The sequence below is a fragment of the Papaver somniferum genome, chromosome 10 (assembly GCF_003573695.1).
Source record: "Papaver somniferum cultivar HN1 chromosome 10, ASM357369v1, whole genome shotgun sequence".
NCBI lineage: Eukaryota > Viridiplantae > Streptophyta > Magnoliopsida > Ranunculales > Papaveraceae > Papaver > Papaver somniferum.
Genome location: NC_039367.1, coordinates 138,971,617 through 138,980,844, shown reverse-complemented (window position 1 = coordinate 138,980,844; position 9,228 = coordinate 138,971,617).

Below are 9,228 nucleotides of genomic sequence, written 5' to 3'. Positions count from 1 at the left end.
AAGACCATGTGGTGTCGACACTCTGACACTTCAATATTGTGGCAGGCAATATGGTCTTAACATCGCTGGATTTAACTGGATTGTGTTACCTATACCGGAGAGGTCAGGGAGTAGCCGATGGTCGTGGAGGTTTAGGCGGTCCTCTTTTTAAAGATACATTAGGTACTTTCCGAACTACTACTATGACAGATTTATAAAAATTGCATGTAATCTTAAAAATTACGTGTAATCTTAGCTTCGGGAACATCCAGCCTTGCATAACATACTAAGAAAATTTGATAAAGCCTCTTATTGATTTTGTCAGACTTATGCATCCCATGTCTATCATGTGACCCCCTCTTTATTGGAAATTTTAGTCCATTTTTTTTTTACTCAAGTCAGAAGCAATTTCGTTATGTTCTTTGTATTACAAGATGCAGCTGTACTTAGTACAACTACAACACCTAGAAATTAACTGAGAATAATCTTCCCTTAGACTAGAAATTATGTAATCGTTCAAACTAATATAGGAAAAAGAATATTGATATGTGTATATGTATCTTATTGTTATGCAACTCATGTATCATTAAAAAAATATTTTCAAATTGCTGACATTGCCAATTCATGCATCCAGGAAAAAAAAAGGGACGCAGCGGAGGATGCACTACTCAGGGTGGAACCGGATTACCCCATTACGGATGATAAGTCTAATATGAATGAAAAAAATTCACCGTGGAAAGATGAAGTACCCACATGGATATCTGGTAAAGAATTGTAGGTACATAAGAGTTGTAATCGACAAAACTTGGATTGAGTATCATACTTTCTTGAAAGTGAGTTTTTTAGGGAATTACATCTATGATATAGACTAGGATGTACAAAGAAGTAAGCGTCTGTTAGAGAATGAATAAACGTTAAGAGAGATGTGTTTCATGTATTGATTAAAATAAAACAAAAAGAAAAAAAAAGATGTATTTCGTGTCTTTTGTAGTATGCCACATTGTTATTCTGCAAAAATGAAATCTGTCCAATTTTATCTCATTCAATGTTTTAGCTATACATTTGTTATTTTTAATTTAATAATTGACTATTTTTAATATATTCATTTTTAGTGGATATTTGACCTATTTTTTAGTATGTTTCCAGCATCAAATTTTGAATTGCTAAAAATTCCCTAGCACCAAAACATTTTTTCCCCAAGAGATATCTAGGCCCGTGCAAAGCACGGGCGTAACACCTAGTAGAATAAGGAAAACATACCCCTTTAATCACTCTTACATGTCCGTTTTGATTTTCGACATTTTAATGTTGGTCATAAGGTGGATTTTGGGTTGCACCGGTAGATTTCGATGGGTCTCAGACAAGATTCTAGTGGGTATTAGATATATTGGTTTGCAAGTAGCTTTTGGTCAGATCACAGAGCATATTTTCATGGCATGCTAATGGGGATTGTAGGTACGCAAAATAGACTCACCACGTGTCAACACGAGAAGGCCTCTCGGTCAAAGATCCCAGTCAGTGACTTGTCAAATCAAGTCAGAGAAAGTCATAATTAATGAACCGGCCAAGATACATGCACGAGATAATAGTGAAAACCGCGAGAAAGGTGTGCGAGTATTCGGCAAGGTATCGCACGAAACAAGTATACAGGCGAAGGAAGATTGCTTGGCCCGAAAGTCATTCGGCGAAGATAATACTTATTGAGCAAGAAATAGGACATGTGTCCCGACAGGATCACATGGGTATCAGCGAAAGAAGGGGAAAAACTTTATGAAAAATGGGTCGGGCGAAGGATAAAGCAAGACCACGAAGCTCCCACGAAGAAAAATGAGTTTTCCATACTAAGGGTAATATGCCTATAAATAGAGGTCCTTGGGCAACGAATGAAGGATGGAATTTTTGGTAGGGTAGGAACCTTAGCTTAGAGAGTAAGATTAGGGTTTTCCTTTGTGTGTAATCTTGAAATCGAGAGTTCCCATTCTATAAATCAATAAAACTTCTTTAATCAAATTGGTATCTCATGTCTTAGATCTCGTTTACTTACTATTTGGGTGTACTACTGATTTTCGGTAGTTACGTTTTGGCATCCAGAAACAGGGAACTTAGATTGGGGATTTATCCTCATCTAAGAGTTTGAAAAGGAAAGAAGTTGTCTTAGAGATTGTAGAGATTATAGATCTAGAGAATTGTTTGAAGTTAGGGTTGTAGATCTTTAGTTTTTACATTCATAGACAAGGTTAGGAACATAGACTAGGAAGAGATCTTGGAATTTCGCGTGGAGAGTAGAGAAAGATCATGGAAGTTGAAGATTGTTAGATGGCCAGGTCAGCAGATCGAGCAAGGCATGTGATAGCAACAAGAAAAAGCAAACGTATAGAGGCGAGGAGATGAAGAATGGAAAGGAAGGAACGTCAGCTGCAGGGGAAAGGAAAGGTGCAAACCGGCAACAGAATGATCCGGACGGAGAGGACAATTACAGAGAAGGTTCGGTACACATCTCCGACACTGAGACTGCTGCAGAGGAGGAGATGACTCATGAAGGGTTAGAGGATAACGTTGAAGAAGAACATATGACGTTGGAGAAGTTAAGAGAGACGCTTCGTCTTGATGAAGAACGAGACAGGAACTTGGAGGATCAACATGCTAGGATGACGAGACAAAACGCTAGGCTAATGATGCAAAATGACAGGCTCAACGAAGAGTTAGCGGAAAACGATGTGGACTCGGGAGAAAACGAAATAATATCAGAAGATGAAGAGCCACGACGGAGAAGATTTATTCGGGAAGATGATGGAGGAGAACGGCGAAGAAGACGACAACGGGAAGATAGTGAAGAACGAGATTTGAGAAGAACGCTAGAGGCAACAAGATGGGAAGATCAAAGACAGAGATATGAGGAAGAAAGGAGAAGGGTGGATGAATTGAGGAGAGAGGAAGAGGCCCGACTTGACGAAATGAAGAGACATCAGGGGGAAATCGGGCGAGGTGAGGGAAGACTTAGATTGCTGAGGAGTGGTCATAACAAAGGAAATGGGGGGAACCCAAATCAGGAGATCATGAACGAGCTGCGAGAGATAAGATCCTTGATCAGCAAATCGAAAAAAGGAGGAAGAGATCAATTGGCAGAAGCAATAGAAGAGGCGGGCAAGTCTCCGTTCACCTATGATATAATGTATGCGGATATCCCAGAAAAGTGTGTGTTACCCACGTTTACAAGCATATTCAGCGGAACGGAAAGTGTTGTACAGCACTTGAGACAATATATTCTGTCATTAATGCAATGGGGAAGAAACGAGGTTGTACTGTGCAAGTACTTCCCAGCAAGCCTGACCGGCGAAGCATTGCCATATGGTTTGACGGATTACCAGAAAGGTCGATTTCATCTTTCAAGGATCTGCAAAGGATATTCTTAACAACGTATATCAGCAACAACATGCTGAGGCCAGGAATTGAAACCTTGTTCAACTTAAGGCGAAGACCAGGAGAGAGCTTGCGAGCATTAGTGACGAGATGGAGAACGGTGTGCAGCGAGCTAGCAGGAAGGGTGGACGAGAGGAATTTTATCTTAGCCTTCATCATTGCCTTGTTCCCGACCGATTTAGTCTACACTCAAATATTCATAATCCGGAACTCTACGACGATGAATGAATTAAGGGAGTATCAGGAGGAATATATAGCGTTGGAAGAAAAGCAAAGGCAAGATGGCGAAGTAACACCGTTACTATGAAGGAGGGAAATTCAAGGTTGTTTCCAAGAACGGTACATGTGGTAGAAGACGGTCAAAGCTGCAAGAAGAGGGAGCCATCAGCCCCCATCCCGGCGAAGCTCGTAGCTGTGTCAAGTGGAGATCAGGAGTGGATTGATCAACAAAGACACGAGGAATCGAGGCGAATGAGCTATGAACCACGAAGTTATAATCCAGGATATCAGCAGAGGAATAACCAGGCGCCTTGATTCGGAGAACGGAGAGAGAATGCACCATCCTTTGAGGATGTAAAGCTCCCACTGTTGAGATGATATGGGAAGCGATAATGCTGACGGAAGAAATACCACCTCCACCAAACGTGGGAAAAGAGCCTCCTCCGGGCGCGAGGAGAAACGAATTTTGCAGATACCACAAGTTCCATGGGCACCATACAAACGACTGCAGAAACATTAGAAAGATCGTACTACATTTGCTGGATCAAGGAAAGCTCGCTCATTTTCAGGAAGGATATGTTCAACCATTACCGCCACCACCACGAGAAAACCACCTGTGTACCGAATTGAAATAGATCGAGGACCAGCAAACTAAATTGCAATTCGATAATACACTCAGCGAAAAGCATTCAAAACTTCCATGACAATGTTCTCAAAAGAGCATACAAGAGGGACTTCGGAGGAAATGAAATATTCAGCGTAGCGAAAAAGGAGTCGTTAAAAGAATGGCAAAAAAGAGAAATAACATTCTTGGCGAAGAATGCACCCGAAGGAGGAGCTTCACACGCCGAACCACTGGTCATAACTTTGAACTTCGGGAAATATTCAAGATGGGAAAGTGATGAAGGGCAGAAGGAAAAAATCTGGGCGATATATAGAATCTTGGTTGATACTGGAAGTTCAGTCGACATATTGTTTTATCATACATTCAGAACTATGGCTTACAAAGATTCCGACCTTGTGCCCTCTACATATAATATAATGGGTTCAACGGCGTTGCATCAAGACCAAAAAGAGAGTTGACCATGAAGATCTTCGTAGGAGAGTTGGAAACAAAAGTTACCGTTTGTGTAATAGACATAGATTCTCCTTATAATGCTCTTATTGACAGACCCTGGATACACGGGATAAAAGGAATTGCGTCGATGCATCATCAAGCAATACGGTTCCCAATGCCCAGCGGAATAGGCGAAATTAAAGGGGATATAAAGGATGCGCGAGATTGTATTGAAAAAGACGTCAACAAATATGACGAAAAGCTGAGGAAAAGGATAGATAGAAAGAAGGAGGCATGTGAAGCCAAAAGAGCTGACACTAGTACAAATATGGGCTTTGGTGACAAGTAAAAACTGCCACCAAAATACTTACGCGACAGTTTCGAAAAAAAATTGCACTGTCACTAAAGCCCCTGTTACGAAAGGTATTTAAGAAACTATTACGTAATCATAATTATAAGGCGACAGTTTCTTCATAAACCTGTCGTTGTTGACAATTTATAGTGACATTTTCTGATAAGAACTCCCGCCAGAAACTTAGTTTCATGTATTAAGGTAACAGTTCCTTTATGAACCTGTCAAAGTTGACAACTTACCGTAACACTTTCTAAATTAAAACTGTCATTGTAGACCCGAGCTTTTCATAGTAGACATCTTACAGTGACATTTTATTTTGAAAAACTTTCATGAAACACTTAATACTGTCACACAAGCGGGTACTAAGGTACCTGTTTCTTGATAAAATTTCAATCACACATAGTAACTAAGAATACATGCCAAAAATAGAGTATATTGATTTAAATAAAAATGTTTCTACAGAAGCGTTTGTACAAATGTTTTTACAAAATGCTAATGATAATACAAGTGATTAGCATCAACTATCAAACATTTCAAGCTCAAGACCCCATAAGGCCATAGACTCTTGCTCAAAAGATGATTATACCTTGTGATTTTTGTTGCACAATGGGTGTTTTCTGAGCAGCTGTCATGTTTCTTGGGCTGGAGATTTCTATTGTTAAGTAGTTCAACATTACTAAATTTTTCCCTTGTCACTGTTAGCTCAAAAAAACAAAAGAATGCTCTTTGCAATTTATCCTCAACTATCTATGGACGTTGGAGATGGATCGATCAGCTGAATCAGTCGCAAACTTGTATAGGGCGATATTACGTACATCTAGAGCATCCAACACTACATTGTCAAAAGAAGCTAAACTGGACTATAACATGATGGAAGCAGCGTCAATTACCACTTCAAAAAAATAAATAAGAATCGATGGACAACAATCTATGCAGATAATTAGACAGGCGTACCTGAGCATAATAGGCTAGTTGTTCACATGCCAACCTTCTAGCTTTGATGATTTCAAAAACCAATCCACGATGAAATTTTGTACCTCAATTGTAGGATAATCAGTCCGGTAGCCATAAAATAGCGTACGGACAAAAAGTCAAAATCTATGTGGAATGTTTGCACAAATAACTAAATACTGAAGTTTATGCTGTAGAAAAAGCCCATGAAAGATAACTTCAAAGATAAATGGGGAAGTACCTGGACCAACGCATGAATGGGAAGTGACTCAGAAATAACCTCTTGCATATCTTTCGACAATCTCGATCAAAAAATGTACTTGTCATTTATTCGAAACAGAAAATTTATTTAGATAGAGAGGGCGAGAAAATAAAATTAAAAAAATTCTTGTGGGAGTCGCCAGTATTTGCCTAACATAAATTGCTTAGCATCTTCATGCTTAAAGTATCCTCAAATAGCGCCCTTTTACTCTCTGACGTGGTATTCCACAGACAATCATTCATCAATAAATTGATCAAGGCAGACTTTTTAAGATACATCTTTCAGAACAGGAAGGTCATATACAATTACCTTAGGAGCCAAAAATAACAACAAGGCCCATTACTAAACCCTAACCTTGAAGAACTAACTGCTTCAGAAGAAATTGCAAATTTAATACTGGATCTACTAAGTCCATCAAATGAAGATAATAAGCTTCTGGTACAAATTCGACAACTTCTGAACCAATGATTTTTACTGACACCATTACAACTATCCTACAAAACAAATAAAAATGACAACTTCTTTCCATACGGTTAACTCAAAATCAATCTTTCTTTAAGAAAATTAGAGATAATATATTATAGCTTAACATTGAGAATTGGAGTCAAAAATATTGGCAGTAAGTCAAAATCAAGAACAATAAGAGCAAACGACTGCCATGTGCATGAGTTATTCACTAACGAATTCTTCATATCAGCAAAATTTGATATGTACACATAGTTACTATAAAATAGCCACTACATACCCAAATGGGTACAACACTAGATAGAACGATGTAAATATGGTCAAGCCGTCTAGGTAATCTAATCTCAATTGTCTGGTTATCTGTTAAGTTGTGATAAAAGAAGACCAGCATTGTAGTAGAACGCAACACAAATTTCATTTTATATGAAATTATTTGAGAAGAACTATACCTAGTAGATGAATCATCAGACACATGGTGAGTGGAATTATTTATGAACTCGCATAACATTATCCCGAAGTCGAAGATTTCGGAACTCTATGGATTCTGCATGCCGCAACTTGAATCTGATCACAAATATGAAAGTTAGCAAAAGTTAACATCAGTGAAATTCGATACATTACTGGAATTCTCCAACAAGCTCTATAGTACCACTATATAATCCAACAGTAGACTAATTTTTCATAGAACTTCAATCATGTGAAAACTAAGATGAATTCAACAAATTTTACAATTAACTTCATACAAAAAGATTAAAGAACAATCCCAATTTTTTGTCTACCTAGAGGTACACAAAAAGTATTGCACATCCATCAATTGCTTGTCACGTACGCATCTGCAAATGCACAAAGAGGTTCTGTTTCAATACACATCAAGAAGAGCACATGTGGGTCATGTATTACCACAAAATACGACAAAATCAATCTGAGCAAACCAAACCCTTGATATCCAAACACACTGAAATATTATGCAACGATCTATAGACTTTTGACATAACTAATGGTCTGTTAATTTTTTGTTTATGAGAATTCTAGTTCTAATTTTGATAAGATAAACCTTCCATATTCCATCATATACGTGGACCTTTAGCTCGTTCTCTAAGTCCTGGAACATATCATTCCATCATATCCATAAACGTTTAGCTCTTTATCCAAGTCCTGGAACCTAGCTATCAATCTCCTGAAATTGGAAATAATGATTACAAAAAAAAAAAACATAAACCCAAATTTTGAAGTTTAAATATTCAAGAAACATTCCATATGAGAAATTTATAACGAGGGAAGTGCCATAAATTCAGACTCTAAAATTAGTTAATTTAGTTAATAATAACTTTGACAGAACTTGCAAGAAGCATAAGGTTAGAATCAAGCACTCCAGAACCAATTTCAAGCATAAGGTCAAACATCGACAACATGAAAACCACTTAATTTGTTTACCATCACACACTCCGGTACCAATTTCACTAATCAATAAACAAATCACACCAACACTCTAAAAATTTGAACCAACAAAGAAGAACATACAAAACTACCTTGAGGCATCAAATACATAGGTCACACACACCCGGTGGATGACAAGCTTGAAATTCTACAACATCAAACAAAAAGACGCAACAATGATGATGTTATCCAAATCTAGGGATTCATAAGAAAGAGAAACAGATTTTGATAAGAAACCTAAATAGAAAAAGTAAGATAAACCAAATCGTAAGCTAGGGATTTCAATTGAAAAAGACGAAAACTTTTACCTTATAAGAAATCACAATTTTTGAATCTTTGGGAGCACCATCAAAAACCCAATCAGCTAACTCACGACAGTAATTTTTCCTGAGAGAAAAATTCCAGAGATTCATGGAGTTTCTAATGGAGATAACACAGATCAGAGAGGTTTAAAGCTTCATTTTTGCACACAAGAACAAAATGGAATAGATCAGACCAAGCGGGATAGACAGTGATCTAGAGATAAGAACTGAAGTAATAGATCAAATGAAAGGGATTAGATTTTTCACCTCTGATGGGAAATACCGAAATAGAGAGAGATGAATGGTATTGAAAGAAATTGTGCGGTTTTCAAAATAGAGAAAGACGGGTGGTGATGAAAGAAAAAGGCGAAGGGGCTGGTGTCGCTGGTCGATTGAGGGCCACTAACAAAACAGACCACGACGAGCAGTAATAACTAATTTGTGACTCGACCACTAACTTTGTGGTTTAGAAAAAAGGCTCTATAGTATATTAATATGAAAGCAAATGGGAGTGACGGTGATTTAAAGAACCGTTACCTGTAAGGTTATACTATGATAACATTTTTTATACAAAACCGTTATAATAGCTTGAGAACAGTAACAGTTTATAACTGTCATTATACATCAATGTATAGTATCAGTTTGCTACAAAAGTTGTCACTGTATAACTATATAGTAACAGTTTAAAAACTGTCACCATTGTTTCCTACTATTGGCGAGAGTTTTAATAAAAAACTGTTACATATATCTTATAGTCTACTCTTTTGTGACAGTTCAATCG